Consider the following 23,155-nt stretch of genomic DNA (forward strand, 5'->3'; position numbering starts at 1 on the left):
GATATTTTTAAAAAACAATACAGAGGGGCATCTGGGTGGCTCAGTCGGTTAAGCGTCTGCCTTTGGCTCGGGTCCTGATCTCAGGGTCCTGGGATCGAGCCCCACATTAGGCTCTCCGCTCAGCAGCGAGTCTGCTTCTCTCTCTGCCTCTGTGATCTCTCTCGCTTTTGCTCTCTCTCTCTCAAATAAATAAATAAGATCTCTAAAAATAATAATAATAATTTAAAACAACACAAATATGGAAGCAACCCAAGTGTCCATCTACAGATGAATGGATAAAGAAGAGATATATGTATATATATTTGTATGTGTGTGATATATATATAAGTATATATAAGTGATATATATATGTATATATAAACATACACAATGGATTATTACTCAGCCATAAAAAAATGAAATCTTGACATTTGCAGCAGCATGGATGGATCTAGAGGCTATAATGCTAGGTGAAATAATTAGGCAATCAGAGAAAGACAGATATCATATGATTTCACTCATATGTGGAATTTAAGAAATGAAACAAACAATTAAAGAAAAAGAGAGACCAAAAAAAAATCAGACTGTTAACTATAGAGAACAAACTGTTGGTTACCAGAGGGGAGGTAGATGGCAGGATGGGGGAAGATGGTAAAGGGGATTGAGAGTACGCTTATGTTGATGAGCACTGAGTCACGTATTTGTTCGATCACTGTATTGTACACCTGAAACTAATATAACAACTGTACGTTCATTATACTGGAATTTTAAAAAATTGTATTTTAAAGTTAAAAAATCAAAGAGAAAGAACAGTACAGATATCATTGAAGCCCTCCATAAATAGTATGAATATTGTTTCGCCTGCTCATAAACATTACATAAATGGCATGTTCTACTTTTCTTTCAATAACTAATTTTTTCCACTTACTGTTTTGTTTGAAAACTTCATCGACATTCATACAGCCCACGTACAGTCCATTTTCACTGCTGTACAGTATCCTACCGTTTGAATATACGACCATTTGTGTATCTCTTAGCTTGGGATAGACATTCAGGATGTTTCCAAGGTCTCACTGTTGCAAACAATGCTGCATTGATATTTTGCACAGAATTCCTCAGGCACAGGCACAAGAAATTCCCTAAGGGTATGTCCCTCGAAGTAGAATTGCTGGGTCCAAGCGTGCAGCTCGGCACCTTTGCCAGATAGTGCCAGATAGTGCCAAATTGTTCTCCGCACCCCAGTCTGCCTTTCCATAGAGTGGCGTGGAACGGCCCTCACTGCCGCACATCTTCCCCGATCCTGGGCATTGAAAGACTTGAATTCCTGCCCATCTGAGCGTGTGAGACAGAATCACGTTGTTACTCTCACGTGCATATGTCCCTGGGGTTGAACTTGGCCTCGTACATTTGCTGTCCTTTCAAATCTCCTGAGAAGCATTTCATCACTTTTTTTTTTTCCTCACTTTCCTCTTTGTTTTTGCCTTTCCTTACTTTAGAGGAGTTATTTGTATATTCTTTTTTTTTGCATTAGCTCCCAAAAAGACACTGTACACTTTAGCCTTTGTCCCCACTCTCCTCGTTTCCCCCAGCCCCAGGCAACCACGAATCTTTTTTCTATCCCTCTGGATTTGCCTATTCTGGACATTTCATATAAATGGAAGCATACAACATATGGTCTTTTGTAATTGGCTTCTTTCACTTAGCATATTTTCAAGGTTTGTCCATGTTGTGACATGTATCCATGCTTGATTTATTTTTTTAGGTAGTAAAGTATACATAACATAAAATTTACCATTTTAACCATTTTAAAGTGTACAATTCGGTGCCATTACGTACATGGTGATGCCGCCATCACCACCATCCATCTCCAGACCTTTTTCATCTGCCCAAACTAAAACTTTATGTCCATCAAACAAAAACTGCCCATCATCCCACTTCCCCCAGCCCCTGGCGTATCACCCTCCTACTTTCTGTCTCACCGAACTCCAAGTACTTCCTATAAGAGCAACTAGACAGTATTTGTCCATTTGTGACTGGCTTACTTCACTTACCATGATGTCTTCGAGGTTCATCCACATGGCAGCAGGTGTCAGAACTTCCTTCATTTTTAAGTCTAAATAATATTCCATTGTGCGTATATACCACATTTTGTTGATCCTTTCATTCATTGATGGACACTTGCGTTGTTTCCACCTTCTGAACATTATGCTGCTATGAACATTGGTGTGCAAATATATATTTGAGTCTTTGCTCCCAATTATTCTGGATATTGACCCAGCAACAGAGTTACTGGATCATATGATAATTCTATGTTTAGTTTTTTAAGGAGCTGTCATACTGTTTTCCTATTTATATATTCCTAACACTTACCTTTTATAGATTATATTAGTTGCAAATATCTTCCCCCAACACGTGGCTTTCTTTATCTTTATTGTACAGGATTTTAATTTTAATATTTAATTTATGAATCTTTCCTTGATGGCTTTTGCTTCTTGTATCTTACTTAAAACACTTTCCCAACCCAATGTTAGAAGATATTCCCCTCTATGTCCACATTTCCCATGTAACTCTTCAACCTACTGGAACTGACCTCTTTGTATGTTGTGAGGTAAAGATCTAATGTAAAATTTTTTCCCATTTGGATGGCCCAATGTCCCAACCAGACATTCCCAACTAATTTGGAAATCTACCTCCATCCTAGGTCAACTTCCCACCTGGGTCAATTTCTGGGTTTTCTGGTCTGTTCAAGTGATCTGCTTTCTATTCTAACCTCGATACCCTGTCTTAATTACAACAGCTTCTTAATAAATCTTACTATTTAGAGGTCAAGACCCACATCATATTCTTTTCCTTTAAAATTATCCTGACTCTTTTTGGTCCTTTACTCTTGCACACGTACTTTGGAATTCTCTAATCAAGTTTCATGGATTGCTTGGAATGTATATGTTAATATTAAGGTTTTTTTAAGATTTTATTTATTTATTTATTTGACACAGAGAGAGAGAGATAGCGAGAGAGGGAACACAAGCAAGGGGAGTGGGAGAGGGAGAAGCAGGCTTCCCGCGGAGCAGGGAGCCCGATGTGGGGCCCTATCCCAGGACCCTGGGATCATGACCTGAGCCAAAGGCAGACCTTAACGACTGAGCCACCCAGGCGCCCAGTTAATATTAAGTTTGTACTGAAACTTTTGTGATATTGTCCCTTCCCATCCATGATACTGAGGTCCCAACTCCAACTGCTTTGTTTTACCAATAAGGACCCCATTGTCATTCCCACGACTGTACAGGGAATGAGAAGAAGAACCAGTCTAGAACCCCGAGTCCCCATACCCACTGCTCCTTTCACTAACTTCAACTAGGGATGCCCTCCAAATGACGGGGTTTCGCCTTCTATCAACTTTTCTACGTAAGTCCAGACATTCACCAGCATTTTTGAGCGCCTCCAGACCTTTGGGCTGAGGTTGTGGGCACAGATCCTCCTCCTAACCCGAAATAGGATGTAGTTGTGCGATAGCCCAGAGCCATCTGTTGGAATTCAAAGAGGCTCTGAGTCCTTGGTGGCCAGTGAAGAAGAACAGAGGCCATGGCCGGGAGGAACGAGAATGGCCCCAGGTAGCGGAAGGACACAGCTTTGGGGTCAGAGGCTGTGCACGTGGGTCATACTGACGCAGGCTCACCAACCCACAGGAAACCGAAGTACAGAAACCAGAGTGCCAGTATACTAACTTATTGTTAAAACAAAATATGACCACTGAGGACACAGCACTTACTTCCTATGGCCAAACATTTGTTCTGTGGAGGCAAAGGATATGGAAGCCAAATTATAATCAGAAGTTTGTTCCATGACCTCAGAGGGAGAGCGTGGAGGATGGTCTATGATTTGAATGTGTCCTGATGTCAGGTGTGCCCGTTTCAGAGCAGGGCCCTGTCAGCACTGGAGGTGGACGGTCCTGGAGGGGGCGCTCTCCCTGGGGGCTGGACATCAGTGTCTGCCTCTGAGTCCCTCCCATTCAGCACGTTCTCCTCCACAAACACACACTCTTTCCTCAGATGTGCTCATACTATGACCTGATTGGAGCCAGGCTCTCTTTGCTCTCTCTTTGCTCCTTTCATTTGAATTAGAATTTAAATCTGAAAGTGGGTTGTTTCCAATTACTTGTCTGGAAGAAGCTCCATTCGGCCTGCAAAGAAACCAAGGATGGAGGAAGGCAAGGGATTCACTAATTCAAGTCTACCCAGTCACCGATTGCCTGCACTGCATTTCAAGCCAAGTCTTAATCCAACGGAAAGGGGGAAATATCTGAAAATACACAAAGGTTAAAGCGGCTACACTTGGCACCTAACCACATCAACCTCTGAGGTTAGGAAACTTGGAAGTGGAGACCCCGACTACCACCCTGCTTGGCCTCCCACGGCGCCTGCTTCAAAGTGTGCTCACGCAGGTGCCTCATACTTGCTGACGGCCAGGCTCTGCCCCCACCCCATATGGTCCCAAACACACAAGAGGCATAAGACACCAAACCACATTGTTGGCCTTTTCCCATCAAGCCACTTGTCAACCCACACAGGGTCTACTCCAGGGAGGACTGGGGGTCCTTTCCTCTAGGGTCTACGGCCCTCCTCTCCCTGCCCCCTACGCTAGACCTTTCCCACCCCTTGGAACACCACCCCACTGTGGGACTGCTGCCCACAGTCCTTGGGATGGTGATGACCATTATTTCTGACCCCATCCTCAGGGCAGACCTAGGTCCTACCAATGCATCCTGGACCAGCACACCTTTCTGTGACCATGGCCATGGCCCTCGTCAGAAGTGTGGGGTCTCTTTGCTAGCAAAGCCTCTGTGCCTTCCCCTCTATGATCAAAGATGCCCTCCCTGCCAGGACTTCGGAGCAGAAGGAAAGAGGGAGTGAGGCCAGAAGGAAATTCCATCTGGCCACACATTTAACAGGTAGGTACTGAGTACCTGGAGGATAGGCATATTGTAAAGAAATGAGCCCTAAAAGAAGTCAGGACACTAGGATTCTAGTCCCTTTGCTGCCAACTCAACCAGTGGCCTGGAGACTGTCCATTTCACCTCTCTTTGCCTCAGTTTCCCCATCTGCAAAGGAGGAGGGTTTGGGCTAGATGATCTCTGAGCTCCTTTCCATCTTTGGTAGCTCATGATTCTCTGGCATGAGCATTTTCAAGTATTGTTCAAAAATGGCATAAAATAAATAATAAATTTAATGGAATATATACAAAGAACTACATTCCAATGAGATGCAAGTCCTCTTAAGATTACTTCAACAGTAGTGCAAAGCAATTCTGGATAGTTTCCTGGAGGTCATCCCTATATGACTTAGAAGAATGGATGATCACCCTAAGCATGAAATATCTAAGTAGGAAAGGAAAAGGAAGTGATGCTATAGTTTAGGCCTCCCGGTTATTGTTTTAAGTTACCTTATGTTTTGACTCTATGGTAGGAAACAATATCTACCTGTACAATGTCCAAATGAGTTGTCCATTTTCACGGGTACATCACAGACAAGGACATTTATCCTATGAGGTAATACAACCATGTTTATTTAAGATTGTTATGTTTAAGGCAACAAATTCAGAATGTATGTGTTGTACTGACAATTCAGTTTTTCTTTAAGATTTTATTTATTTATTTAGAGAGAGAGTGCACACGGTGGGGGGCTGCATAGGGAGAGGAAGGAGGAGAGAGAGAGAGCAGGGGGAGGGGCGGAGGGAGAGAGAATCTCAAGCAGACTCCCTGTTGAGCTCAGGGCCCGACACGGGGCTTTATATCACGACCCCAAGATTATGACCTGAGCCAAAACCAAGAGTCGGCCACCAACTGCTCCACCCAGGCACCACCCCTGACAATTAATTTTTAAATCTGTTTCTGTTGAAGTTTCTTTCTTTTCTGACTTCTCTGGGCTTCTTTCTTATCTCAAGAGTTCCTGAGCTGAGCCCATGGGCATTAAGAGGCTTATAAATCACTTCAGGGAGTCCTTAACCCCTCAAGATGTAGAGTATGTATACTCTTACATATTTGCTTTCATCTGATTTTCAAAGGGGCCCTTGACCCAAACTATGGCCTCTGATGGTGCTCTCTGCTCTTATGCAGAGGAGAATATTTTTCAGGCAAGAACTGTATGTGAACAAGCAGCTTGGCAGAAAGAATCCTGATTCTGGCATCAGAGAGACCTGGTGGAAATCACCTTGCCAGCTGAACTCTACTTTTGGACAAGTTACCTCGGTACTGTGACTCTCAGCTGCCTCATCTCTATAAAATGTGGGTCATAGCATTTGCCCACTTGGTGGTGTTATTGTGAGGATGAAATTATTTCCTATCTGTAAACTCCGGTGCATGGTTTGTGCTCAGTGGATAGCAGACTTTATGAAGCCCCCCAATACCAAGCAACACCAGAGCTGCCCCCCCTAGAGTAGTTCCCGGGGAGCCAGCACACCTGGAGGACCTCACATTGCCCCAGAACTGAAACACCAGCACCAGTCAGTCATCTATACCTCTTTGAACTCAGTGTGTCATGGCCTCCAGAAGTTAAATTTCTCCTCCTCTAGTGGCTTCCGTGAGGGCTGACTGAGAATTTCTGTATACCACATGTCTACCCTCCGGGTTCCAACACCACCCCGCTTGCAGACATTATAAAGAGGAGAAACAGCATCCACACCCACCCCAACGTTTAACCTTGATACTGTTTTCTTCTTCCACCTTTGCCAACAAAGCCACTTCCTCGTCCTCGAGGCACCTACAGATTCCACTTCTACTTCCTCCTTGACTTTCATTTCTCATACCTTGTCTGTGCTAGAAACAGCTCCCACTTCCTGCTGGCCCAGCACTCTCTGAGCACTTCCTCCCCTGCCCAGATCTCCAGGGGAGCTTCTAAACCATGCATCAGCCTCGATTGAAGGTGGGCAAGTTGGTAGGCTCCTATCAAATATGCTGGAAGCCAACAGTTAGGGCCAGTGGAGACGTGCTAGTTCCCACCTCTAAGCAAAATCAGAGAAACTGAGTTCCTAGAGCTTGCTGCCTAACACATACTGTTTCCCTGGGATGAGGACTAGGGGTCAGGGTTCGCACTCAGCCCCACCACCACCTTGCCGAACCTCTGTGAGCTTCGGTCTAGGAATCAGATTAAGATACAGTCTGGATTCAAACACAATGACAAGGTGGTCATTCAATAAATTCTGTGGCCAAAACAGCGAAGAGCTGCAGGAGGGAGATAAAGGCAGGATCCTTTCTGGGAACGATGGAGCTGAGCCCTTTCAACTCCAATGAGCTTAGAAAGGCCTCACAGAATTGGGGTGGGTTTATATGATAAGATTGTTATATAATAATAACAACAGCAACCACCTTCTATGGAGTATCTGTTTGTCAGGTGCTAAACCCGCATTATTTTTTATCCTTACAGTAGGGACATTATTATTGTCATGTTGCAGGTGTAGATTATGAGATCGAGAGGTAGATGACTCCCCCTCATGGTTCTGGTAGATCCGGGTCTGTCTGGTGCCACCCCCACTGCCACACCCCCTCTCCCAATGCTGTTGCTTATAGCTCTAGAAGAGTTTCCATAAAGCCACGGGTGTTGTTAGGTATTGAAATAAGATGATGAACCCGGAAGCCTCTGGCTTTTCCTTTCTCTTTCTTGTAAGACAGGCTTTCTTTAGGGACATGGCCACATCTAAATCTTGGAAAGAGGCATAAACAGACATGTAGCCAGGGAAAGGGTTACCCAGACCCCAGCTGGTTCCAGCCCGTCCATGGAGTCTGGAGTCTTCCCTATGAGAAAAGAAACCCATGTCAAGAAACCCAAGCCTAATGAGGAATGGTGACAACATCATGATGGTCTTGGTGACTTCCCCAGGGGAGCTGGCCATACCCCAAGTCATCACAGAACTCTCAGACTCAGTCAAAGAGCAGTGCCTGAGTCTCTGGACTTAAAATCTGTTAAGCGTCCAGAAAAACAACCTTTTCATGGTGGTTCTGTTGAAAGACATGTTGCAAAGTCGGAGTTCTATGTTCAGTTGATTAAACTGATGGGTTTGGCCCTTGGCAGGGCCCAGGGTGGTCGATGCCTGAGGTCCCCCTCTGACCCCCAGCACGGGTTAGCAGGTGACAGTCCCAGCTGGCTCCTCTCAAGGAAGGGAGTGCATCAAATTGACGAAAGCTGCAGAGAACTGAAACAAGGGCATCCCTGGGGGCCATTGGATTTGCCCATGAAGCTGTCCCCCAGGTGACTGCTACTAGCAATGCCACAGAGGGCAGGGCATTCCTTTATCAAAGCCTGAGAGGGTCACTGCCAGCAGGTGTGAGGCCTCTGTTCTGGCAGTTATGAGCTCTGTGGCCTCAGAGAGGTTATTTCAATTCTTTGGACCTTGTTTCCTCCTCTGTAGAGTTAACAGCACCCACCTTGCCAAGTTCTGGTAAGAACTAATGAGATGCTGTGGGCAGTGCCTTGGCACACAGTAAGTCCTCCATACAGGACAGCTGACATTATCAGCACGTTGTTGAGTGACCAGTTACTAGGTTTCCAAACAGAAAACCCAAGAATGGGATTCCCTTTTGTAGTCATGAAACTCTACAGCCACCAAGCTGTGCGTGCGAGCCCGAAAGGGGTTAGATGCTAAAGAGCACCCCCCACCCCGACATGCACATACACACACACAATTAGCGTCAGCCTCTGAGGGCCCCGTAAAGGATCATGAGGCGCCTGATGCACAAATCAGGTGCATTTCTGAAGGGAAGTTAAGAAGCATTTCCTTAAGCTTCTTAGCTTCCCTTGATTTCTAGAACCAGGTGCCCCCAATAATCACCCCCAAAGGCTTGAGTCTGATAGCTGCATTAGGTGCTAACAAATTGCTAAAAGGCAGGTGATTTTCTCGTGGTTTCTCACCCCCCTCCCCTCCCAGCTGGTTTCATCAAATGATTGATAGTCTCCATGGCAACTGCCAAAGGCCTGCTCCCCAAATCCCCCGCCCGCCCCCCCCCCCCCCCCAGCCCAGCTAGAAGGGTGGTCCAGACTGCTGAGTTCCTGGGCTCTTTCAGATCCCGGAACAAAGGTTATTTTGAAATAGCTTACCCGGCTGGGAGGTGAGTACTTTGTTCCTGAAACCAGGTGCCGAGATGACAAGTACTTCCCTTTAACCGTTGAAGCATTATCAAACAGGGAATCATGGGTCCGATGAGCATTAGAAGAATCAGACAGATTGAAACAAGGAAGAACCGTAACCAGGCCATCAGCCCATGAGCACTTTTGTAGAAATGTGAGCCAAACGATGCTCCACAAGTAGCCATTGTTTATACCATTTATACAATAGCACCACCTGGGAAGGCCCACTTGTTGTCGGGGCTTGAAAAAAATACTTTGCCAACGGAAAGGCAGTCCCCTGCTCGCTGCTGGGACCGTGCTGCCCCCCTTTCCAGCTTCAAAAAGGTTGTTTCAAGTACATTGAAGCAGCAAAAACCAATGAGAGAAAATCACAAACTCTATCTGGCTACATGGAGTTCAGGGAGGGGGAGAAATCAAGCTTTTCTGACCTGCAGAGTTCCCTGCCAGACAAATGACAATGACAGGGATTGAAATTAAAAGGGAAGGGACACAATGACCTTTTCATTTAACTTCAAGGGCAAGTTCTTTTGGTTTGCAGCAACATTTGCCAGTCCCTCACCTAGGATTCTCCCCAGGGATCCAGGAGATATGTCAAGCCTCTCAAAAGAACCCACAAAATGGCTTTAGAAATAGGATTAACCTTTTGCAAGGTGAGAAGTCTGGCTTCATTATTTATCTTCGGGAGAAAGGGGAAGTACAGGAAGCAAGATGAGAAATATGGCACGAAGAACACCACCAACAAAGTGAGTTAATAACTTTGAACGCCAAAGAATAATACATCTGCTCTTCATTCACTCAACCAGGGTTTGTTAACGATTCCCTCCCACTGTGGGTGTGACTGGGATGTCAAAGTGAATAATTCTGGGTCTGTGCCCTTGAGGAGTCCCCATGGGACACACAGACACTAAGCGAACAACCATATTACCCGGGACCAGCACCCTACCGGGGGTAGGAGCAGGTGATATGGCAACCAACCCCCGCCCCCACTCTGAGGTTTAAGGACAGGGGGATTTTGCTGGATGGACACGGGTGGAGAGAATATAAGAAAGAATGGTGTTGGGAGTCCAGAAATGTTGAGTTCCAACCACCTCTTGAGGCACACCTTTTTTTCCTTAGTGCCTTTTCCAAAATACCTGCCACCTGATACCACAGAACAGGGCAAAGATTAATGAGAAGATGTGGGAAACCATCCTGAGAATTTTTAGAAGAGATCCTAAAATCATGACACTCGAGAGCTATTTTCTAATAGCCAGACTTTGAGTCCAAATCAACAAGATTCCATCTCGCACAATTTTTATTACCAATTAAAATTAACTGCCATTTTTTTTTAAGTATACCTATTTCCTTAAAGATTTTCAAATATATCTCTGGGCTTTAATCAATTAAGGAGTACTTACTGAACACCTCCCATGTGCCATATCCTGTTTGACATCTATAAATAAGTCTTAAAAAATGCAACTAAGCAAGAGTCTATCGGTGGTATCAATCTTTGGTTTCCCCTTTCATATGTATTCATTTGGTAAGTGCAATTTTTTCTTCAAGAAAAGATTTAGCCAGTCGTGCTTCTCTGTGTTTTTATGTTCTATGCAAAGAGACCAACTTGCAATAGAAATAAAGGCAATGGCATTTGGCAAGAGGAGTAAATGTTATATGTGGGGGTTGGGGTATTACCATCCTCCGAAAATGGACTTACAAGATAAAATCCAACATTTGACATTTATGGTATTTCCAACAGTGACAGATTTGAGAGAATCAGTTGGTCAGAAGAATTAACAAAACGTCAGCAATTCATCAGGTAGCCCAGGTTCACACATGCAGCAGAACCCGCACCTTCCCCTGCACATGCACCCATCATTGGCCCTCCTGCGAAGCTTCCCAGAAGAGGTGACCAGCCTTCCCTGGGGCTCCGTGACAATGCACTGACTCAGTGCCTTCCCCCTCTCTTGTCTGAGTTGTATCTGGGCACTGCTTTTTCCTTCAAGGGGACAGAAAAGAAAGAATGCCAAGATTACTGGTGCATTAAATGATTGAGAAATGTGTGCCATTTAAAGCCATTTCACTTCCTGCCTGATACCACAAAGAAGCTTTTTAATAAAGTTAGCCTTTCCTTTCCTTAATGTCACTGTGCGTCTGGCTTGTTTTGCTCATTTTTTGTTTTCAAAACTCGGAACCCTTGTTTCCATTGCCTGAAACAACCGTATTTCAAGACAATTAATTTTGACAAAACACATCGGTGGGCATCCAGAGGAGGACAGAGAGGAGGGGTCAGGCATGTGAGGATGAGCCGGTGGGAGAAGAAGACAGCAGGCAAGGGGACCCAGGTCCTCACCCTGCTCCGAAAGGGCCTGGCTGCCATCGAGTTCCCAGGGAAAGCGGAACCCTCAGGCTTTGGAGGGACAATGAACAGTAAGCAGCTCCCAGAGCAAGCGCTGCCCTCCTCTGGCATTTGCCCACGCTTACCAAGCCCCATGGCTGGCATGTGACTTTCCCCAGCTACAGCCAGAAAAAGAAACACCAGGAATTGCTTTAAGATTTCCCCAGCAGAATTCCCAAAGCAGGGAGAACCCATACCTTACATCAGAACTGCTCTGGCCAAACTACACTGTTGCTACTAAAATCCAAGTTCTCCATGTGACTCACAGAATATCTAGTTTAAATAATTAGAGCAGCTGCCTCTCCTGTCTCCCCTATGTACCAGGCTCTCCACATTTTGCGTCCATCTTCCCTTTTAAGCTTCTTGACATCTTGCAAGATAGATGTTGCTGTCTCTCTTTACAGGTAAGGAAACAAAGGGAGGCGTAAGGAGGCTAAGTGGTTTGATCTGGGTCAACTGATGATGACTTCACACCAAGTGGTGTGTATCCAAGTCTGTGCCCTTGACTACCATCCACAGTGCTCCAGGGCTTCCTGGTCTACCTCTCAAATACCTATGTTTGAGAAAGACTCAATCCCAACAGTGCGGCCATATGTGTTCCTTCAGTATTTACTAAGGTTCCACTGCTCTGCAGGCTCTCAAGATCAAGGGAAAGTGTGTGTGGCGTGTGTCCTCCAGAACTGCATTCTCTAATATGGTAGCTACTAGCCGCATGTGCCTACTGATCACTTGAAACTTGGCTAGTCTGAATTGAGATGTGTCAAGTGTAAAATGCAAACCAGATTTCAAAGACTTGGAATGAAAAAGAGTGAAAAATATCTCACTAATGATTTTTCTATTAGGTGTTGAAATAATATTTTTAGTATATTGGATTAACTAAAAGACAGTTTTTCACTTATTTTCATGAGTTTCTTTTTATTTTTTAAAAGGCAGCTTCCAGACAGTTTAGAGTTACAGATGGGGCTCATGTGACACTTCTATTGGGCAGTGCTGCTTTCAAGGCACATACCTAGTGAGGATGACATGTGAATGGAGCTGTCCCCATGATACAGGTTGGCAAAAACAGCGAAGGAAGCATGCGGGGAAGGCCGTGGGGACGCACGTGAAATGCTACACTTGGGCCAGAAGAACTCAAATATGAAGATCAAGCCCTTCTCATTAGTGGTCTAGCTGACTGGACAAGTAATCTGCCACACTCACGGCCTGTCCTATAAAGACTCAACACCCTGATAAAGTTACAGCGACTGGATTAACAGTAGGACAAACACAGACAGCAAGAATGCTAGATTCATTTCTGGACATCGGCATCAGGTCAGATCCAAGCTCTGCTCTGGTTTTTCATCTTGATCTGGGCTTTATTTGTATCACAAAATATTCCAGACCCAGAACTCCCTCCTCGTGGCCAGGAGATGTGCAAATCTGACTTGCCTTGTTTTTATAAACCCCTCCCGGTACCCCAAATGTCTTTGCAGACTGTGACATACACTCTTTGCTGCCTGTTCAGTATCCATGCCCCCCTTGTTTCTTGCTAGAAGAATCCCACTTTGGTTCAGAGCAGCTGTAGGACAGACCCAGGTGACAGCTGTGACTGGTCTAAGGCTGCCTTAACCATTCTGCTCCTCACTCCCCAGCCTCCTTGGCAGCAAGGTGGGCGTCACCAAGTCCCGGCCATGAGACCAAAGCAGGGCTCAAAAGGTCTCTCCTTGCCCCACCACTTTCATCCTGCTTCCGACGTGACGACTGTGGTTCTAACAGCCATTTTGCCATGGTTAGCAGAACTGCAAGACAATTGCAGAGGTTTGGCCCTAATACTGCTGAGCTTCTGAACCAGGGCCAGCAGCTGCTTTCCTCTAGTCTTCATGTTCTCTGAGGAAAAACAAAATCCTTGTTATTTAAGCCACTACAGTCAGAGAGTCAGATGCGCTGTTACTTGCAGCCGCTGACATTCCCAACTGATAGAAACCAAGCCTGAGAGGAGAGAGTTGTTTTTCTGAAAGCTTAGGCGACGCCACAGCAACCCAATCACCACTACACCGCTCTGTGCCCAGTGGCCTGTTTCAGCGGCCGTCCCCAGGGAGCTCTGCTCCTTCCCTCCGTGTGCCGTTGTGACCGTTCGAGGTGGAACACTGGAGGGTTCAAGCTGATCATTATTGTTGAAGATCCACACGGAGTGTTCCTATCTTCAGATAAACTTCGTGGTCATGGGGCAAGTTTCTCTGGGTAACATCCATAATTTTTTTCACCTCCCCTCCCCCAACTCATGAGAACTGACACAGAATCATTAATTGCTCAAAAAAATAAGTAAATAAAAGACAGGGCCAACTCTTTCCCCTCAGAAACTCAAAACCAAATATTTGTTGTTGTTTTTTTTTTAAAGACAGACTTGAAAGTTGCTAAGAGAGTCACCTTTGATGTTCTTGCCACAAAAAAAAAAAAAAAAAATGTGATTATGTGAGGTGATGGGTGTATTAACTAACCTTCTTGTGGTAACTGTTCCCCGACATGTACATGGATCAAATGATCACCTTGTACACCTTAGGCTTATACAATGTCATATGCCAATTTGATCTCAATAAAGCTGGGAAAAAGAAAAGCCACAACCTTCCTTTTCCTGTAGCCTGTGGCAGACCCTGCTTGACTGCCCCCCCAGCTCCCCCGCTGGCAAATCGCTCTCATTGCCTGCTGTTCGCAGCCTGGTGGTGTTGAGATATGGGGAGCCCCGGGCCTTCGGAAGCAGGTCCTGGTTCTCCAAGCAGATGGAGGCAGTGCCCTGGCCCCGGGGATCGGTGTAGGCAAGGACACGAAGCTTAATTCTGGCCAACGATCTGAGGGAGGGAGTCCACTGGGAGGCTTCTGAGCAAGTCTTCCTTCCTCTGAAAAGAAGCATTGCCGCAGGAGGAGATGCAGAAACCGCAGAGCTGAGTCCCGATTCTCTTGACACCAGAGACGTTTAGTTTTGCTCCTGTGAGGGTGCAGGGCAGCTCTTAGTGGCTGGGACAGGGAGGTGGGAGGCAGGGCCTTCTGCTCCACGCAGTTATCCGGACACCCAGACCCTGGCCAGCAGCAGCGACACCACCCTCAGACCGGCTTCCAAAGCCTCCGGGGCGGGGGTAGGGGGCGCAGCCCGGGGAGCCCGACGGGGGGGAGGCCTGGTCTGTGTTCCTTGACAGCACCTCCCAGAAGCTCGCCTCCATGACCCCCGGAGCAGTAAAGATGCACAAGTCACTCTCCGCAGAGCTCGAGAACTCTCGGCACCACCTGAGCCAAGCTCGTGGGGGAGGGGGGCAGGCGTACAGTTGGTACTCACATTCCTTTGGTCAAACTTATCCACGTGGCCATGTCCGACAGCAAGAGAGGGTGAGAGATGGACTCTAGCTGTGTGTCCAGAAAGAAAAGGAAACAGCTTTGCTCCAAAATGAAAATACAGAGCTCACAGGCTCATAATGAACAAGAATTTCAAAACAGGGACGCAGAGCATTAAATCACGTGCAGGGCCCTTCTAAGTGCAGGGCTCTGTGCAACTACCGAGGTTAGACACCGTGCATTCAGCCCTGGGCTGTGGAGGTGTCCCTTACATGGCGGGTGAAACCATCTCTTCATTCCCTGACCCCTGACCTCTGATGGGACCCACGGCCTGTGCCATGTTTTCCCATCAGCCTCCTACCATTCAATGCTGTCTCTTTCTGTAACTCCGCGGGATCAGGAGACACACCACATACCTGGGAGCCCTTCCCCGAGGCACCATGGCCCATTGCATGGCTCAAGGAGAGTGTTGCTTCATCAAATTGATTCTAAACGTTCCAAGTAGCAATTTCACAAAGAAAGAGAAAGCACACAGATTTGAAGGTCTGATGTACTTGGGGAAAAAAAAAAAAGCAACTAAAATCAGTTTGGCAAATTGGGTGAAATTTGTGGCCTGCTTTCCTTGACAGCATCTCCTAAAACAACAACCTAATGTCTCTATGAACAGTTGCATTTTTATTGGATGATCGCAGTAAAAGTGCACAGAATAACTCTCTGCTGAAATCGAGAATTCTCTGGCACCACCTGAACCAAGTTCATTTGTGTGTTTTAAAACAATTTGCATTTGGCCCTGTGCTCTGTTGTTCTTGCCGGCATCACCCCCATGGTGCAAGTGTGGGATGGCTCAGCAATGGCGCACGTGCCCGCTGCCAGGATGGTCTCAGTGACTGGCCTTACCACTGTGCCCGTTACCCCCTCCCTTCCAGCCAGCTCACCCCACAGCCACAACAGTGCTTTCCAGGAAGGGGTATGGTCAGGTACACGAACAGCTGCTCCTGAGCACTGCAGGTCCAGAGGTGGGAACCAGCAGCAGAGTGGGGCTGGGGCCAGGCCAGGCTCTGAGCTTCTGGGAAAACACCTGGACCTCACCCATTCCTTACACTGGAATGATGATGATGATGATGATGATGACGTTGGTGAGGATGATGACAATGGCGACAATGGCAATGATGATGAGGATGATGATGATGATGAGGATGATGATGTCAATGATGATGATGATGGTGGTGGTGATGGTAATGATGGTGATGGTCGCTTCCTTTCAAGCATATCATTTCCTTATTGAGGGGAGTGAGATGGTATTTGCAACCGTTCTTGACTTTTCCACCTCACAAAGTATGCCTGGCCGAGGGAAGCTGTGGTCCAGGCACGTGGCTGTGAAGACAGTGGACGTGGGAGCTGCTAAGGGTGGACCCAAGTTTTAAGAAGGAAGCAGCAAAAATAATCTTGGATCCGATTATCAGCTGAAAAGACACCCCCATCCACACACGCATGCACCTCCCCCCCACACACACACACACCCATAACAGAGTACCGACTCCATGGCAGGGACAATGCCTACTCCTTCTATATATCATCTCCCTTACAATCCTGCAGGTGCTAGAGTGATCCCCATTTTACAGGTGAGGAAACTAAGGCTTTTAGAAGTAAGGAGAACCATCCAAGGTCAACAGCATTTCAGTAGCGGAGCTGGGAAGCCAGTGCAGACTTGGCTGAACCCAGAACCCGGGCCTTTCCCTGCCACCGTCTGCTGCCTGCAGGACCCCGCAGGGACCATGGCTCAGACTCACACAGGTCCACCTCTGCCTCTCCAGCCCCTGGGCAAATTCTGCAGCCTCGGAGATGGGGGTCACCCATCCTCACGATAGAGAATTAGGGGAAAACAGAGTCCTTATAAAAGAGACAAAAAATTCCATGATTGTCTCATTGCCCAGGGATAGCCACTCTCCACATCCTGGTGCATTCCGTCTAGTGTTCCAGGATACACACACACACACACACACACACGCACACACATAGACATATGATCTATATACATGTTTTTACACGATGAGGCTCGCACTATATTGAAACCTAACATTCCAGTATAGACATCTTCCTGTACCCTTAACTACTCTTCCATGTGATTTTAATGGCTTCTAAAATATTTTAAAATATGTACGTAAATACCAGAATCTACTTCAGACATTAAGATTGTTAGTTTCCAGTTTTATACCTATATTAGTGAGATAAATTTTAAAGTGAAATCCTCGAATAGAGGTCTTTACGAACATATCAAACTAGTTCCCGAGAAGAAATTCCTAGGAGTTACAATGCTGAGTAAAAGGCTGGGAACATTTGTAAGACTCTTGATCAGTATTGCCAAATTGCCCTCTAGGAAGGCATTTCCAAGTCATGCTATCTTTGTCGGTTGTTTAATGAGGCTGGTTTGGATTTTACAAACGTACCGGGGAATTTTCAGCTGGCAAAGTGAGGACCTGGTTCTCCTTCTCTGAGCTCACGCTTCTGCACCCGTTTGCACCCATGCACGCACAGGGATTGTGCTCTGTAACGAGGTGTCCAGTGTCAGGGAGGACCAAGTGGTACCTTCCCCAACCAGCCCGGGATTCCGCCCCAAGGGAAGGGGGCCTCAGAGCCGATCGCTGGATGTATGGGGAGATGCTGGGCAGCAGGCCCGCTTTATTCATCCATGCCTGCAGGAAACCTAGACCCACTGCTCCCCTGAGGGTTGGAGATTTGGGGAGTCCCCCTGGAGATAGCACTCTGCCGTGGACAGTGGCCTTCTCAAAGCAGACAATGACAGCAGTATGCTGCCAGCTCATTCGATCCCCAGGCGGCAGCCCTGGATGGCAGATGCCGGTGACCCCAAGTGACCTGGTTTGTGGGGAACTTTGTGGAAATGCCAGAAATACTTGGGTGCACTCTGGGAGGAGGCTCCTATTATCACTCAGGTAGCAGCTTTTGAGCCGATCAGATGGTCATCATTTTTCTGAATTCGATACTCATAATTTTTCTCCATCATTTTTAAACATTTAATTGGTCTTTCATGGCCGGAATGCATTTGCCCATTCATCCGCGTACTAGACGGCTGAGTTGCCCACCTTTGGATCATGGTTCCCTTACCTCCGTTAAACTTGGTAGGGAATGAAGGGCAGGGGGCTGCCAGGGGTTCAGCTACCAGCTTGTAAACTCCGACTCCTGGTTTACAGGCCTCAGTCCCAAACAGAACCTCTATCACCATGCTCTAACAGCCAGAACCCAGGGCTGGCTAAGAGCGGCCCAACTCAGGAGTTACAAGAACACTGTGATCGTCAGAGTAAATTATAGTCAGAGGGAGGACAAGTTTAGCAAAATTAAGAATAGTTCTTTAATTTACACTTCCCTAAAAATATGATTGTTTATTTGAGAAAGCTTGTTGCCTTGTTAACGGAAATTAGCAGTGAAAATGTATTTCCACTCCAGAACTGTATTGGAAGTTCACAAACCTAGCATTATATAACGGAGACAAAGTCTAATCGATATTTTGATCTACGACGGTCAGAAATCAAAGCCTACAGCTTTTCCTTAAAGTTCAGGGCTTGAAGAGAGATGTTTAGAAGGGAGATCCAAATAACTACGATTTACATGGCATTATCTGCCTATTTTTTTTCTTCTGTAAACTCAGCCAGCACTCACCCTGTGTTCTTCTCCTGAGTAGCCAATGACCTAATCATAACAGTAATAAATAGCTACCGATCATCAAATATTATTACTTGAATGTCTTAGCTCATTTAATCCCTACACCTCTGTGATGTGGGTAACATGATTATTCCCATTTCACAGGGGAGACAACTGAGACTCAGAGAAGTCACGTAGCCCACCCAGAATCAAACATGTGGTAACTTGCTCAAACCGGGCCTTGCCTAACTCCAAGGCTTACGGGCTCAAGCCCAAGTGCACCGAGCATTTCTAACTGCAAGGTTAAAGGTCACTGGGTGTGTATTCTCTTCTAGGTACTTTTTATGCATACCCAGAACCCAGCACCCTCACCCCACTGGCCTCCCCATTATAAGTGAGGAGATCACAGTCAGGAGGGAAGCCCAGATTCAGACCCAGGCGGTCAGACCCCAAAGCCTGGCTTCTGCCATTTCTCGTTATCCTCACAGTAAAACCATCTTGGGAACTTAGTAAATGCCGATGGCCAGGACTCAGACCCAGAGATTCTGATTCCATTGGCCCAGGGTGGGGCCTGGGCTTCTGCATTATTTTTTTAAAAGTCCGCTGGGCAGAGGGCTAACTGCCACCACATGCTTCTCTCGTTCCTTACAAATCCGTACTGAGCGATCACCCTCGCTGTGCCCTGAGTTCACAGCGCTCAGCGACACGCTTCCTGCCCTCCAGGGGCTGCCAGGCCAGTGGCAGGCTGAGCCGTGAGCAGCGACCCACATCCAATGTGCAGAGTAACCGATGGGGAGATCCAGGGGGCCAGGGCGGTCACAGGGGTGAGGTCTGGGCCGACGTCCTCCGGGGAGGAGTGGAAGTTGTCAGGAAAGGATACATGGAGGAGGGGACTTGAAGATGGGCAAGAGCCAAGAGAACAGGGAGAAAAAGAAACATATCCCCACTGCTGTTGACTGCTAAGGGGGCAAAGAGAACACGGCCGGTCTCTGCCTGCCGCCCGGGTCCCGCCGGGTCTCCCGTTACCTGCCAGAGGAGAGCATGTATTGTAATTAGCATCCGTGCTCGGCGCGTGCTAAATATCATCCACACGTGGCCGATGGTCCATTGTCTTCTCAGCTTCTCTCCTGCTACCTCAACCATTTCCGAGATGTAAGCTTTAGCAAGTCAAATCAGAGTTTAAAGAAATGAGAGTGGGCTCAGAGATAAATAGTATCACTGCCGCCGATTTCATTGTTTCAAATACAAGATTTTATTTTGAGAAGAAAGTTTAATTAACCAGAGGTGGATCACAAACGTCTTTGCCTTTAAAATCATACTTTCTGCAAGATTTCACCTGTGAAATTCACAGCCTTTAATTACTGCCTCACATCTTAAAAGGGAGAATCTTTCTTCTGAACGGGCTAATAACTTTATTATAGGAGATAATTACAGCTCAGGTGTCTGTGGTCAATAACACCAAAATGCACCAACTGCATCCTTCTGATTTTTGAACTTGGAAAATAATTTGCTAGAGACACACTTGCTCCCCTGAAACAGCGCTGATGTTTTGGATTTGGGGGTTTTTGTGCTCTTTTTTTCTTTTGGGGGGGTGGAGAGGGTGGGGAAGGGGGAGAAACGTTTAGAAATCAGACCTTTACTGGATGAATTTCTTCACTTCCCAGAAAGCAAGAAAACAATTGTTTCCTGTAATTGGACAGTTTGATTGGAGGCAGGTGGTGCTGAGCAGAGAAAACCAGAGCCACAAAGCCAATTTTGGCTTCAAGAACATTCCCTTCAGCTCTCAGCTCCAACAGTACAACATGTAAATTGGCTCCACAGAAGCCGACTATAAATTTAGTTCCCATTTCTCTAACAAGCACCTTATCAGCCATGAAGAGTTTCAGCAATCGGGGACAGTGTGCAGATCTGACGTGATTATAAAGCTGCCTTGAGATACCCCGGCATTAATTTCTCAAACATGTTCTTGCTGCCACAAACCAGGAATTTATGAGCAATCCTGGAAGCATCGTGTGCTGTGGTTTTAAAATATGGTGATATTTTCTCTTTCCCAGGTTAATTGGCCTTCGCGTTGCTCACGTTGCATTATCTTGAGTTAATATTTGCTTTCAATATTTTTGAGTAACAGGCCAAATCAACATGGCACTGCAGATAACAAACACCAGTCCTGAGAAGGGGCCAGAATCAGAGGCGTGGGGAAGGGGGTGGGGGGACGTGTTTGTTTCTCCCCCTGCTGCTTCTCATCCAGAAGTCTCTAAGCCTCCTCCTTCTCTTCCCAAGTGCTGGCTCATTCATCTTGCCCCTTTGTAAGGCAGCTGACACGCAATAGTCCCTTTTCACAGATGGAGAAGCTAAGGACCAAAGAGGTTCATCGCTTCAGCCACGGCCACTCAGGAAGTCAGGAGCAGAGAAGAGGCAAATAGGCCCCCTCGCTGACTTCCCAGCCCATTGCCCCCCAGTACACACGTCTCTGTTAATTTCCTCGATACTGTAAATCTGTAATACAAAACAGCCATTTTTATGAAACGTGGAGAGGCTCAAGAAAGGCAGGAGGAAACTCATCTGATTATTCTATCAAATTGGTGCCCTTTGTACCCTCTACATATTAAATCAGTTACTTCAAAGGTCCAGCGGATTTTATTATGAATTTCGGGCCATGCTCAATTTTATTTTTAATGTTAACCTAATGTGTGCATAAGTTTGGAGCTCCTTATTTATTTTTAGAACTTGAAAATAATCTTTTCTAATCCCAAGTGGATTAATGGCTAAAATAACCACATTCTCAGATAAATTTTACCTGTCAATCTACATACCCGGATAAAATGATTTTTACAAAAAAACAGATTGCAGAGTTCGCTTAGAGCCTCGAATTGCAACACTCTGTCTTCCAAGGTGATTACATCAAAGGAAAAACCACTAAGTTTTCCTTTCCAAGCCCGTAGATACCTGTGGTTCAAAATCCTCATTAATGAGAATCTCAGAATCTGAACACCGAAGGTTTGAGGGCAAACAACCGCTCTCCTCCAGCGATGGGACAGTTCTCCTTTTAATCTTTGGCTAAAGGTGTTCTCTAAAGACACATCAGTATGACACAGAGATGACATCTCGCCCAGCCTGTTCGAGCAAGAATTTTCCTGCCCTTTTCCATGTTACAATTGCTCGATCCTGCCCCCAAGATAACAGCCTCACACCACCCCTACCCCAGTGGGCAGTAGCTGCTGGTGACAAGCAGGGAAGAGAGGGGATGTGCACACAAATGCTGCGAACTTCTGAAGAGGATTGCACGCTGATTAAACCTGTCAGAAGGCAGATTGAGTTTGCACAAGGAGTGCTGGTTGATAGCTAACTCAGAAATCTTGGCAATGCTACAGAACCAATATTTTTACAGAGGTGGCACCGTCTTGAACAATGTCCTCAGTGTGCAGGACACAGGCGGCCCGTCTATCAGTATCCAGCAAGGGCGACTTTTTCTTTCACCTTTTCTGAACAAACAGGCTGATGAAGGAGCTGGGCGGAGGGCGGGGCGGGGGGTGGGGGGACTGGCCGTGAGAAGAGCTGCACAGGACACTGTGGGGGAAGGGGAAGCCATGTCAAAGCTCTCTTTCAACAGACGCACCTTCCACCCTGGCCTCGCACGAAGCTGGCCAAGCCAGGTTCAAACAGGTTGCAGCCATCCGCTGAAACCAGCCCCACAGCCCTGTTTGCTTTTCCTAACGTGTAGAAACAGTGACACAGACCTTAGTTTAACCACATAAAGCCAAAAGCACATTGCGTTTCTCCTCAACCAGACCCACACAGGCCCCAGCATCTTCAGTCCCTCCACCTCAATGGACAGGTGCAGCCTGCAGAATCGCCTCTGCCCCCTACCCGCCCCCCTGGCCTCGGCTCCTGCTCCCTCCACAGGGACCTTAGCACTCTGTACCTAAAAGATCTCCTTCTTCGTATATCATTTCTTCCTGGCGTCTGTATCTTTTCCCGGGAAACAACAGCAAACATATTCAAGCTTTGGATAACCCAACCCATGATGCTACCCAACTGGGGAGAGGTGGAAACAGTGGGCAGCACGCCACCCCCACCACCCTGGAGGTAGGTAGTGAGCTGAGAAGCACCCCAGGCCCCCGGGACCCGAGGCGAAGACAGCAAGGCCAGAGAGGGGGACATCAGTGCCACCAATGGACCCCACGGTATCCATTTACTAGGGCGGCTGTGCAAGCTATCACCCACTGGTGTCTTAAAAACCACACAATCTTATTCTTCCACAGTTCCAAAGGAAAAAAGTCCCAAATAAAGGTGTCCGTGGGGCCATGATCCTGCCGGAACCTGCAGGAGAGAAGCCTCGCTTGCCTCTTCCTGCTTCTGGTGGTTTGCCAGCAATCCATAGAGCTGTGGACTGAACGTTTATGTCTCCCTAGAACTCATACGTTGAAAGCCCCATCCCGGGGTGGTGATACGCGGAGGTGGGGCCTTTGGGACCCTCACAATGGGATCAGGGTCCTTAGGAAAAAAGGCCAGAGGGCTGGCTAGCTCTCCTGCTGTCCTGTGAGGGTGCACCAGAAGACAGTGCCGCCCAGAGGGGGCCCTCCCCAGAACCTGCCCATGCTGGCACCCTGGTCTTGGCCTTCCGGCTCCAGAACTGGGAGAAATCAGCTTCTGTGGTGGACAAGCCACACAATTTATGGTATTTCACTAGAGTAGCCCGAGCGAACTAAGACACTCACTTGGCATT

The 23,155-nt window shown here is 46.8% G+C and overlaps 1 long non-coding RNA gene across 6 annotated transcripts in view; it reads right to left on the reverse strand.

Moving 5' to 3' along the window:
- Positions 1 to 23,155, reverse strand: part of LOC113937171 — a 110,628-nt gene that overhangs the window by 16,585 nt on the left and 70,888 nt on the right. For 4 of the 6 annotated variants that reach the window (XR_003524531.2, XR_003524532.2, XR_003524527.2 and 1 more), the window contains one exon: positions 19,675 to 20,925. The exons of 1 other annotated variant lie outside the window; for it this stretch is intronic. This is a non-coding gene — a long non-coding RNA (uncharacterized LOC113937171). Of the gene's footprint in view, positions 1 to 12,385; positions 13,336 to 19,674; positions 20,926 to 23,155 lie in introns of those variants that run through there. One more of the 6 variants, XR_003524529.2, reaches the window with a different exon arrangement.

The sequence above is a fragment of the Zalophus californianus genome, chromosome 8 (assembly GCF_009762305.2).
Source record: "Zalophus californianus isolate mZalCal1 chromosome 8, mZalCal1.pri.v2, whole genome shotgun sequence".
NCBI lineage: Eukaryota > Metazoa > Chordata > Mammalia > Carnivora > Otariidae > Zalophus > Zalophus californianus.